General features: G+C 43.4%; 1 non-coding gene across 1 annotated transcript; it reads left to right on the top strand.

Annotated features, from left to right (window-relative positions):
• The first annotated feature begins 1,798 nt into the window (after positions 1–1,798).
• Positions 1,799–1,905, top strand: LOC123789718 (U6 spliceosomal RNA). The gene has a single exon (XR_006778883.2). It is a non-coding gene; the product is annotated as a U6 spliceosomal RNA (small nuclear RNA).
• The last annotated feature ends 10,644 nt before the right edge of the window (positions 1,906–12,549 follow it).

Genomic DNA, 12,549 nt, shown 5'->3' with positions numbered 1-12,549 from the left:
GATGATGATGACGATGATGGTAATGGTGGTGATGATGATGTTGACGATGATAACGATGGTGATGATGGTGATGATGGTGGTGATGATGACGATGATGGTGATGATGATGATGATGATGGTGATGGTGGTGATGATGGTGATGATGATGTTGATGATGATGGTGATGATGATGTTGACGATGATGGTGATGATGATGGTGTTGATGATGATGGTGATGACGATGATGGTGATAGTGATGATGGTGATGGTGGTGATGATGATAATCAGGAAGTTGATGACTTTTTTATGTGTGTGGAAAGGTCCATTGACTACATGGCTTTAAAGCTGACCTTGAAAAATAAAACCAAGAAACAGACTCTTAACTATAGAGAACAAACTGATGGTTACCAGAGGGGAGCTAGGTGGAGGGGGGGAATGGGTGAAATAGGTGAAGAGGATTAGGGAGGGCACTTGTTGTGATGAGCACTGGGTATTGTATGGGAGTGTTGAATCACTATATTGCACACCTGGAACTAATATTACACTGTATGTTAACTAACTGGAATTTAAAGAAAAACTTAAGGAAAAAAATACACATAAATATCAAAAGTAAATATTAAGTAATAAATGCACAGAGGAAAATGTACCATACCAAGACTGTAACATATATACAGAGATAAGTAACAGCATAATACTAGAATATCAAATCAAAGAAATAAAACCAAAGATTAAAATATTTTTAAGCATTTAATGCATAAGTGTAGAATTTCAAATAAGTGAAGAAAGGATGTATTGAATGAATACAAGGTGTTGGGACAACTAATGAAGCATTTTGAAAAAATATTAATTTAGTTTCTGTATTCTGACCAGAAACCACACAGATTCTGTATTTTGACTATAAGCCACAAATTCAAGATATAAATGCAAAATGAATATATAAAATATGAAAGAAAACAGAGATCAATATAAAAATAATCTTGGGATAGAGATGACTTTTTAAAGTATCACACTAAGACAGGAATTATAAAACTATCATTACATTTTATCATATTAATGCGCAAAAATAAAAAATATATGCAAACCAGTAAGAAGAAATTGCTTAGAAATCACTAAGAAAGGCACAATTGCCCAAAAAGGAAAATAAACAAAGTACAAGAAAGACAATCAATGAAAGAAGAAAAACAAATAGCTTACATATGTTGAAAAATTTATCTTTTTAAAAAATTGCATATAATAAAAAAGCATTGGAATAAATATCTTACCTAAAAGTTTGGAAAAATGATCCCAGTGTTAATAGATGTAGAAAATGGATATAGAAGCAGAATGGTGAAATCTTTCTGGAGGGCAGCATCCAAATATACGTGTGTGTGTTGTGTGTACATTAAGTATGTGTGTGTGTGTGTGTGTGTGTGCATAAGGATATACTCTCTATTAATATTTTTATTCACTTGGATTCAGCAATTCCTCGTATGGGACTACACAGTGAGTCCAAGTCATAATCATTTCATTGTCACAGCAAATAAACACCAAAAAACAAATAACCCAGAAACTCGCTTGACCCAGCAGAAGGGAGGCTTATTATTACAGAATCCAAACCTAAGAGAGATCTGTGAGATCGTTGTGAGATAGATGGGGGAATGGAGGCCTCAATGAGGACACATACAGCGCTCCGTCCATCCCTTTCTTTACCTTGAGATCATCTGGGAGCAAACTCTAAGAAGAGGAATATAGCAGTATTGGGAAGCTTTTATAGTAAAGAATGAATCAGAAATTGTGCAAAAATATATCAAAAAAAATTTGATTGTGAAAACTGTGTATCGTGCTCGCTTTCAACAGCACATATAGTAAAATTGGAACGATTCTGAGAAGATTAGCTCGGCCCTGCTCAAGGATGACACACAAATTCGTGAAGTGTTCCATATTTTTGAAGACTTGACATTTACATCGATGTGGGTGGAACTGCAGGGTATTATGCTGAGCAAAAGACATCAATCTGAGAAAGACAATTATCATATGGTTTCACTCCTATGTGGGATATAAGGAACAGCGCAGAGGACCACAGGGGAAGGGAGGGAAAACTGAGAAGAAATCAGACAGGGAGACAAACCATGAGAGACTCTTAACTATGGGAAATAAACTGAGCGTTGATGGTGGGGAGGGGGGTGGAGGGGTAAATGGGTGACGGCATGAAGGAGGGCACATGATGTGATGAACACTGGGTGTTACATACAACTGATGAATCACTGAACTGTACATCTGAAACTAATGATGTGCTATATGTTGGCTAATTAATTCTAAATAAAAAAAAGAAAATTATATATCATACAATGTCTAAATTCATTGTCTAAATCACAGTAATCTCACATAATAACAAAACATATGGGCATTTAAATTATGTTAGAGAAGGGATGCCTGGGTGACTCAGTCAGTTAAGTGTCTGCCTTTGGCTCAGGTCATGATCCTGAGGTCCTGGGATCAAGTCCCGCATCGGGCTCCTTGCTCAGCAGGGAAGCTGTTTCTCCCTCCGCCTACTGTTCCCCTTGCTTGTGTGCACTCTCTCTCTGACAAATAAATAAATAAAATATTTAAAAATAAATAATGTTAGAGAAGACTGTTTAATAACACAGAGTATCAGTTACCACATAATCTCTATTATTATGGGAAAACATAAATTTAAAAAAAATAAATATGCTGCATATTAAATTTACATTTAAATTAAAATTATAAATTAGTCACCAGAGGTGCCTAAAAATTGAGAGGATATCTCCTTTTCGTGCCCATCAACAGCATAGCAGCGGCTCAAATCTCCATGACTACTCTGACTACACCCAGTAGACATTTCAGCCCTTCCCAAGGTCTTCTTGCTTGGTGTTTCTGGGACTCCTGCTGCTTGGTTCTAGAACCTCAGGCAGTGGTCTGGTTTTCCACACCGTTCCTGCCATCCCCATGGCTTACTCCCCTACAAGGGGCTGCTCGAAGTCTCAAGACCGATTCCTGCTTACTGCTCCCTGCTCCCTGCTCACAGCTGTATCTCCATTTGTGGGCACAGTCTTGACTCCACTGATTAGAGTAACAGAAAGGACAAGACTGGAATCTTCTATGAGATGTTAATTAAATTTCATGGATAAATAAAAGCAATATTACAAAGATTAACAAACAACAATTGCGGGTTATGGACGTGCAGAGAGCCCCCTACCAAGGCGTGGTTGAGGGGCCCTCAAAGAGTTTCCTCCCTTTGTAGCCTGGCCCAGCTCCACAGTCTGGGGAGAACTCCAAGGGTCTTCTTGACTCAGATCCTGGGCCCAAACTCCATGAAGCTCCTAGAGAGAGATGTCACCTCCTCTTACCCCATTTATGATTCACATGTAAAACTTTTACATTTTTTCTGTATTTATTTATTTTTATTGAGATAAAATTCACCTACTTTAAAGTAGGTGAATTTTAAAATTCATCATCTGAAAGTGTACAATTTGCTGCGTTTTTTTTTTTTTAAGTATATTCACAGAGTCGTGCAACCATCCCTGCCATCTAATTCTAGAACATTTTCTCTGTGATTGACTTTCCAATCCTCCTGTCCCGTTCCTGGTATTTGGGTTTCAGAGAGCCTGACACGGTAGGCGGCTCTTTGCCACCCGAGCTCTGAGCCATCTGAGGAATTAGACAAAAGCATCAGCTGGGGGAAGCCAAGATACCGTCTCTTTTTACTGACACGGTGGACCTTGAAGAGTGTGGCTTCTCTCCGCAGCCCATCAGGTGTCCAGTACTGAGTGCAGACCTGGAACTGCCCCCTCAGCTGACAGGCTCCGCGCTGAGCAGGGAGCCCGATGAGGGCCTGGATCCCAGGATCCTGAGATCATGACCTGAGCCCCCCAGGCACCCCTGGAGGCCATTCTCATATGCACAAATATATTTTAGTTTATGTCACAGAATAGCCTCTCTCATTACCATTCCTATTCCTGAAGGGGATTTTGGCTTCCCAGCAGAATGCTGTCTATGCCGCCTCACGCATTAGAACTGAAGGCCTCGGGAGGGCCGATGTCACTTCTTACGGGTCTGTGTTCCCAGAATTCAGTGGTTGCCGGGAGTAACCACTAAGCGATCGTGTGTTGAGTCATTTTGCTCATGACACACGGTTGGAGATGGCCGCCCATTTGGAGTATTTTAAAGGGAATAAAAAGCGTCTTCTCATTGCATCTATGACCCCCAGCTGCCTCCCACAGGGGATGCGTGTCCCACACATCGCAATGCATTTTGGGAAAATGTGCAAATTCGATTCTGTGAGGATCACCCCACTTTTCACATCTCCCTAAGCTGATGGAATGTGGAGTGGGGGAGAGGAAGAGAGGAGGGGTTTGGAGTATGTGGCATTTTGAGGTTTGGGCTGGGAACCACGCAGTCCCAGAGGAGAGCTGGGGGCCCTCGACCTCTGAAAGAAAACACACACCTCTCTTAATAGAACTAAGCCCAGTTCCTCTGCTGTGAGCAACCCAGCAGGGTCCAAAGCGTGGGGCTAACCCTCAGTGCCCAGCTCCTGGTGTCAGGCTTCAAGGCCTCCTTGGAGACGTCCATGATTCCTGCTGCCCCCACCACTGGGCTCTACGGGAGGGATCACTGAGCCTTAAACTGGTTTTAACCCCTGTTCAGGCCTGAGAGGGAGAAGCCTGTCCCCCGGCCAGAGATCCTCCTTCCAAGCTTGGGTGTCCTCTCTGAAGCCCCTTCCCTGGTGATTGGCAGCCTGGGGAAAGCCCACCTCCATAGGCCACCTCTTCTCTTGGCTCGCAGCAGGCTTTTCCATGACAGCCTCACCGGAATATAGCGCTGGATGGACAACCTCCGTTGGATATTTGGAAATATCCAAAGGTAATAGTGCATGGTGGGCAAAAGTCAGAGCCAGGGGAACGGGAAGCACCAAACTGGAGAGAGCAGGAAACAAAAAGACAAGTCAGGAGATTCTAAGTAACCTGTCCTCTCTGTCATATGGAGGGAGTGCATTGCCTTTGTCTCTGGAACCCCTTATAACTGCCCTGCCAAGTGCAGGAGGAAAACGAATGTCAGTCTGACCTAGTGATTCCCAAACTAGTCTGCACATGAGATCACCTGTGATCATAACAACCCAAAGCCCAGACCTCAGCCCTGCGGGTTAAACCACAGCCCCTGGGGGTGGAACCCAGGCAGCAGTAACACTGAAATCGCGTGGACATGTTTGACAACCCCGTGTAGACTGGTGTTCTGAGTTCGGCAGCACCAAAATCCCCCGGGGGGCTTAAAACACAACCCCTGGGCCCATCCCCAGAATTTCTGAATCTGCAGGACAGTGGGTGGGGCCTGAGAATTTACATTTTTACCAAGTTCTCAAGCAATGCTGGCGCTGCTGTTCCGGGGACCCACTTGGAGAACCACTGATCTAGCTATTTAAAAACTGAGTTGGTCGTTAAAACTGCCTTTGAGATTTAATTTACCCACGAGGGGAAGACTGGTCTCTCGGATTCCTTTTTTCTGTGGAAGATAGAATTTCATTATCTGTGGGTTGGGGGAAGGGACCCCCCTCCATTTTGTCCTTGGGTGGCCGCTGTCCTGCACCCATCACGGACTGTCTGCTGGTATCTAAGTCTAATATCTACAGGTCTTGATCTTGGGATCTATCCTGGGCTGTCCCAGACCCGGGTGATCCTTCACCTCTCACCATCCCTACAAACCCTACTAGACTGGACTCTGCCTTTACTTGTGGGGGGTCACCTTGTCCCACCTCACTGGCCCCATGGCCGGCCCACAGCACGGGAGGAGCCCAAGGGCAGCTTTGCTGCTCTGGCTTTGAGTCCTGGGGTAAAGGGATAAGAACACCCTCTGGTGATAAAGAATCTCTGAGTAGACTAAGGCCCCTGGGCGCTCCATCTGAGGAGGGGGTGGGGCTCTCTCAAGCATGACCCCTGCCATCACAGCCGCCATCCTTCAGCTCTGCTGTCTTTTCTGGTTCAACGCCCTTATTAGAACTGGCTCTCTTTCTGACTCACAGGTTCCATGACATATCCCTGCATCCTTTCTCTGAAGCGCCTTTTGCTTGACCATCAGACCCCTGTGTGGTCTGAGGGATACATGCATCAAAACTGGGCTGTTTGCTGAGCAATGGGTTGTCAGGTGATACCCCAGACCTACTGGCTGAATCAGACCCTCTAGGGAAGGGATGTAAGAGCCTGACCGTTCGCGGGCACTCCAGATGATTCTTACGTACACTAAAGGTGAGGACACCTGTACTAGGTGATTAGCTTCTGAGGACAGAAACTGTGTTGTTGACAAGTGTACCGTTCTCCTGTGGCCCAGAACACAGAGTCCCCAGGCAGAGGGCTGGATTCCAGAGTGGGGGGGGGGGAGCGATCATAGATGCAGTAACATGATGCTTGTAAATTGCGTGTGCATGTGCGTGTGGGTATATGGGTGTGTGTGTGTACATGCGTGTGTGAACAGTTGTATGTATGTGCAGGTGCATGTGGTGTACGTGTGTGTGCGCTGATCTGTGTGTGCCTGTGTGTCTAGAGATGTGCGTGAGGGCACGTGTGTGTGCGTATCCTGTCAACACCCACTGTCTGTTCTCCAGCTTTGGAACAGAGTTCTAGCCTTGTGCTCCCCAGAAGCGACGGGGATGCTTCAGACACTAGAGTGACAGCCTGTCGCTCCACGAGGGGAGACACAGGGGCACTGAGACCCACCGAGGGAACAGCCGGTGTCTTCCCTTTCCAGTTTCTGGTTCTCTCTGGGACAATGGCTGGTGGAGTGAGGAGCTGGGATGGTGCTGTTCAAATCTTTCCTTCTCCCCCTGAGACCACACAGTTGCGTTCACTTAAGCTACAAGCACACACTACCTCTCTCTACTGCAAACACACATACGTGTTTGTCGAAGGAATGAAGGAACAACACAGGTGGCAATGATGGCCTGCAGTGAAACTTCAACAATAAGTACCAACAGCTGTCATGTAGATAGCACGTCTCACGTGCACCAGGCCCTACTCCAAAGCCGTACAGATGTTCCTATCTAAACCTCTGGTTTTCAAACGTTTCCTATCGGGGCACCTGGGTGGCTCAGTCGTTAAGCGTCTGTCCTGGGATCGAGCCCCACATCAGGCTCCTCCACTGGGAGTCTGCTTCTTCCTCTCCCACTCCCCTGCTTGTGTTCCCTCGCTCGCTGGCTGTCTCTCTCTCAAGATAAATAAACAAAATCTTTTAAAAAATAAAAAATAAATAAAAAATAAAAATAAATAAAATAAAATAAAACGTTTCCTGTTGGACAGAAGCACAGGCACAAAGACTTGTAGACATTGGCCCCAGGTTGCCAAGGCAGGGGCGGAAGCAGGGATTGGAGCCAGACAGTTCCAGAATCCGCCTTGACTCCCTGAACACACATTCCAGAAGACTCCAGGGGCGACTCCGACCGTCTTCCACAGCCAGGCCCTCTTTCCTGAACGCGCACTGCTGTCCTCTCAAAACTGGAAGATCGGGGACACACATTTCTGGAGACAGAAGCCACCTTACAAACGCGGCATGTTTTCTCAAGCACTTTTTGTGTGCGTGCCGAACTGGTCATTGGATAGATTGAGATAACTTTCTTTTTATTTGAAAAGCACCAAAAAATCTGCACAGCTCATACTTAGTTTGTTTCTTCCTGCATTTTCTACTCTGTTGAACCAGGTGGGATTTTGGTGTTATAAGTCACTGTACGTTTTATGGCTATATCAACACCCTAAGTGCGGGCTTTCGTGTGTAGTCAAGGTTAGGTGGAAACAGGAGGCTTAGTGGAATTATGATAATACATAACTGTATTTCAAGATTGTAAACATTCTTCTTAAAGTAGTATAACCAACATGACATTAAATTATGTCACAGTCATTCTGCGATGTGCACAAAATGGGGGGGGGGGGCATCCCACTGATAATGATGGATAGTTTCAATAATTTGTACCTTTTCTAACAAAACTAGAGAGTCCATTTTGCTTGTTAAAATGCACAGTGATTTACAATAGTCAAAACTACATTTGGCAGCCAGTTATGCTGAAGACAAGATAGGTAGGAAATATTTTCTTGATTAGATAATGGTTGGTTGAAATTCCTTCCAGCTTTTGTGAAACAAAAGTTAGCAATTGAAACCGTATCAGATGATGCATCAATTTTCCATAAACAGAAGACTGTGCAACTTTACTTTATTGAAAAAGCTTTATGCGGAGCTAGATTTAATCTCTCAATTTGAGAAGCAGTGCCATGAAATGAGATGTTTGCATGCAAAATCTCCAGATTTCCAATGGAAATATAAAACAAAGAAGCACTCCGTCCCCTTGGGGTTGGCACCTATCTTGGATTCGTTTTTGCTCTGATGTTCTCGCATGGTTTTATCAGTGGCTTCAGGGAAGTGAAACAGCAGTTTGCTTCCTTAAGAACAAAGGCTTGGAGAATTTTTTTTTAAAAAAAGATAATATATGAAAAGTACTTTCCATACTAGTCTTTTCATTTGTTATGAATTTCCTGAGGAGTGATCATTGTTTCAAGTAATTTGTCTTTTAATGATTTTAATATTTAATCTGGCAACTAAATATGACCTGAGCTGATGCTTTGTTTTCTCATTTTTTCTTTTCCTAAATCACACATGGAACTATTTTTTGAATAGGCACATTTTAACTTTATGAAACTGGAAAAAGTGTGGCTTTCAAAAACGTATAGAGCAGACTATACATTTCCCATAAGTTACTTTGTTTCCCGCCCAAAAGTGGATTTTTAATAGCATCTCTAAATGTATTTGGTAATAAAGTATTTATCACATATGCGCCTGATAACTGAATAATGACAAATAGGACATAGTCCCCTGGTCAAGGCCTTGCATGTCACTGTGCATAAGGGGTATAGAATGCAAACATAGTGCCTGGGGAATAATCACATCCCTTCCAGCATGCGTGCCCTATTGGCTCTGTGGCAACCATGTGCATTTCTTCTATGACAAGACAGTCATCTCACGAGCTGTAATATACCTATATACTGGTTTCTATTCTCTATTGTTAAATGTTCCAAAGTTTTATCTACTTACTTCCAGCACTGCCACGAAAATGTCAAGACTGCTTCAGTCAAGGACTTAAGATGGCGGAAGAATAGGGGGACCCTAATTTTGTCTCCTCCCTCAAATACAAATAGGCCGTTATCAAATCAATCTGGACACCTGAGAAATCAATGGAAGAGTGTTTCACAGTCTGTTTCTATAAAACCAACATATTTATTTGTGTCTTAATAGGTGATCGTAGGGAAGGCATAATTTCTAAACAAAGCAAGTTAGACAAGCAGCAAATCAGTTATCTGAAGCCATAAAATTATGATGTGCTGTGATTATTTTCTCTAAATACTTTTTCCCATGTAAGGCGATCAGGTATTCTTGGAGAAATCCCCAATTCCAGATCTGATTCCTACACCTGGAAACATACAAGATAAGCCTGGATCATCTTGAAATTATGTTGAAGAACACAGGGCATTTAAAAAGGCTTCCCCAGCTAAAGGTGGGTTCATTTCAGCATCAAAATCATTGATATCCTACAACAAGTAAATAAAATAGGCCAAAGGAAAAAGGTAAGCATATGCAAAACAAACACAAACAGCAATAAAAAAGTCTAAGGTCAAAATCATTCATGTTACAGGTAGTAATGAGACAGGCATCATTTTAACTTGTAAAAGTACAATTCGCAAAAAGATAAATCAATCATAAAGATTTATGTGACAAACGGTATTATCTGTCTGGAAATTTAACTTAAAAATAGAGATAGAAAACATGATAAAACCATGATAGTAGAAGAAATAAATGTTTCACTCAGCCTTTGTTTTAAGCAAGTAGACAAACGTTTCAAAAGATCATAAGAAATTTTATTAATGCAATAAATTACAATTATTTGAAAGATACATTTTTAACTTTTTATCTTTTAAACAGAAAGTATCGCTTTATCTCCAGTGTTCCATGAATAGTTTTTAGAAAATTATTTAATTTTAAGCCACATATTAAATCTCAATGTAATCTTTAATAAGGACTGTAAATGGCCTGGGATGAGTGCTATGTAGGGGAAATAAAGGAGCTGAATCTCTCTGGGTAGATGTAGGATAATAAGAAGGGGGCAGCTGAAATATGCAAGATGGGAGAAAGATCCAGGATTCACTGGAAGCAGAAAATCAGTCTGAGATGACCTGGGGAAATATGTGACTTTCAAGTATCCCCACTGAGACTGGAAACTTGGCTCAAGGCCCATTCCACAGAGAATGGGGGATTTGAGATACTGTCATCTACCCCCTCAAGGATGCTACAGCCCCACTGACATGTGAGTTACATGACTATGTCAAAGGGCAGTGGTTACATCATTCCAGCTGAGCACCACTTCCTGGGGCCACTGCTCCTTATAACAGTTATCAACAGAGGTCGTGGTTGGAGACCCAAGGTCATTGGCCTGCTTCTTAGTCAGCAGTTTCAAATGTAAATGATTCTGGGGAAGGGAGAGGTGGTGGAAGGGAAGAAGGGAAAGCAGTTTTCAATTTTCAATTTCAACACCCACAGTACTGGCACTGGAGATATGGTGATGAACAAGATAGACGATTCCTCTATGCCCAGAGCTGAGGCCAGCAGGAATGCAGACTTTTTTTTTTTTTTTAAAGATTTTATTTATTTATTTGACAGAGAGACTCAGTGAAAGAGGGAACACAGCAAAGGGAGTGTGAGAGGGAGAAGCAGGCTTCCCGCTGAGCAGGGAGCCCAATGCGGGGCTCGATCCCAGGACCCTGGGAACATGACCTCAGCCAAAGGCAGACGCTTAACGGCTAAGCCACCCAGGCGCCCCAGGAATGCAGACTTTAAGTCAGGAAGAGCAATGCATGTCAGAATAAAGGAGGAGGGCATTCTGAGGTGAATGTAAAATAACTGAGCCTAGAGGACTTTCCTGGGAAGTGAAGTTAGGATGAGATTTGAAAATCAACAGAAAATGACGCTCCACCCCAAATCTTCAGGTCTTGCCAGGCAGCCCCCCGTTTCCCCGGTCAACAAGATTCATCCAGGCTGCTGACAGATAGCCTGGCACCAACACTTGTGCATTGGCCAAGCTGGATGCTATCCTGAGTATTGCTGTGAAAGCAAGATGTCCTATTGGTGTGACCTCCACTGTAGTTTTGTCACTCTCTACCACAGTGGGCTCCTGTGTCCCCAAACTGATGAAACACAAGGCATTGGCAGTACACTGGAACATTTTAAAGCAGACCCTGCCTCTCTGGGAGTTGTAGCATGGGATGGCAGAGAATGACCACAGATGGACACCATGGACAGTGACAAAGGACATCTGTTCAGCCTCCACGCTTTTTCATGGAATTCTGCTTCCTCTTCTGCTCCGTGTACAGACATTCAGCTGTGAATCCCACCATCAGGTGCATTTTTGTCCAGTTCTCTGGATGAGTCTATTGCTCTGCCACACAGCAGTACGTGGTAGACTGTGACCCTGGTTCCCCATTGGTCATGCCTTCCAGTCCTCCCACCCCTGAGTGATCCCTTCCCACATTGATTCTGAGTTTGGCCATATGACTTGGTTTGGCTAGTGGGCTTCAGCAAGAGTGAGGCAAGCAGGGGTTTGGTAAGCACTTGCCAACTGGGTCTTGTCCTTCTGGAATGTTCCCTCTTGCAACCCACCATTTTGTCGGGAAGTTCTGGCTCTCCTGTTGTGAAAGAGGGGCCACATGAAGAAAAACTAAGGTACTTCAGCCCATTTAGCACACAGGCCTTTCAGAACCTTCCAGGCCAGCCCAGCCACCAGCTGGATGAAGCCATAGGAGTGGGCCCAGTAGACACCAACAAGGAGCAGAGAAACCACCTCTCTGAGCCTGGCCAAATTCATGGAACCATGAGAGAGAATACACCTTCATTGTTTTAGACTTAAAAATACTGAAGCTCTTGCCACACAGCAATATTTATCATACAGATGTGAGCCTCAGGCCTGTTTCCAGCAACTACTCCAAATATAGTCTCCTTTACGGTGCATTGACATTTGTTTCATTCTTAGGTTGGTGTCCCCAGGCTTTGGTTTCCCTCAAGAGAAATATTTTTTGTGCTTTGTTTTGTTTTCAGTTTGGTCAGAGAGAACTTTGAAGGATTCAGGACCGTCCTCTAGTAAAATGGTAGATGAGTGTCTTGTAACAGCTACAATCATAAAGCAGGGTGGTTTTTTAAAACTAGTGTATTTAGGATACAAAAATATTGATTTAAGGGGGCACAGCACCTCAGTGTTTATAGCAGCAGTACCAACAATAGTCAAATTATGGAAAGAGCCCAAATGTCCATCGACAGATGACTGGATAAAGAAGATGAGGTAAATATATACAATGGAATATTACTCAGCCATCAAAAAGAATGAAATCTTGCCATTTACAACAGCGTGGATAGAGCAGGAGTGTATTATGCTAAGCAAAATAAATCAGTCAGAGAAAGACAAATACCATATGATTCCACTCATATGTGGACTTTAAGAAACAAAACAGGTGAACAAAGGGGGAAGGGGAGGAAAATAAAATAAGATATAGACAG

This window comes from Ursus americanus, chromosome 3 (genome assembly GCF_024610735.1).
Source record: "Ursus americanus isolate L20-20 chromosome 3, mUrsAme1.1.p, whole genome shotgun sequence".
NCBI lineage: Eukaryota > Metazoa > Chordata > Mammalia > Carnivora > Ursidae > Ursus > Ursus americanus.
The sequence above is the reverse complement of the archived record's forward strand: the minus strand, read 5'-3'. Positions and strand labels throughout refer to the sequence as shown.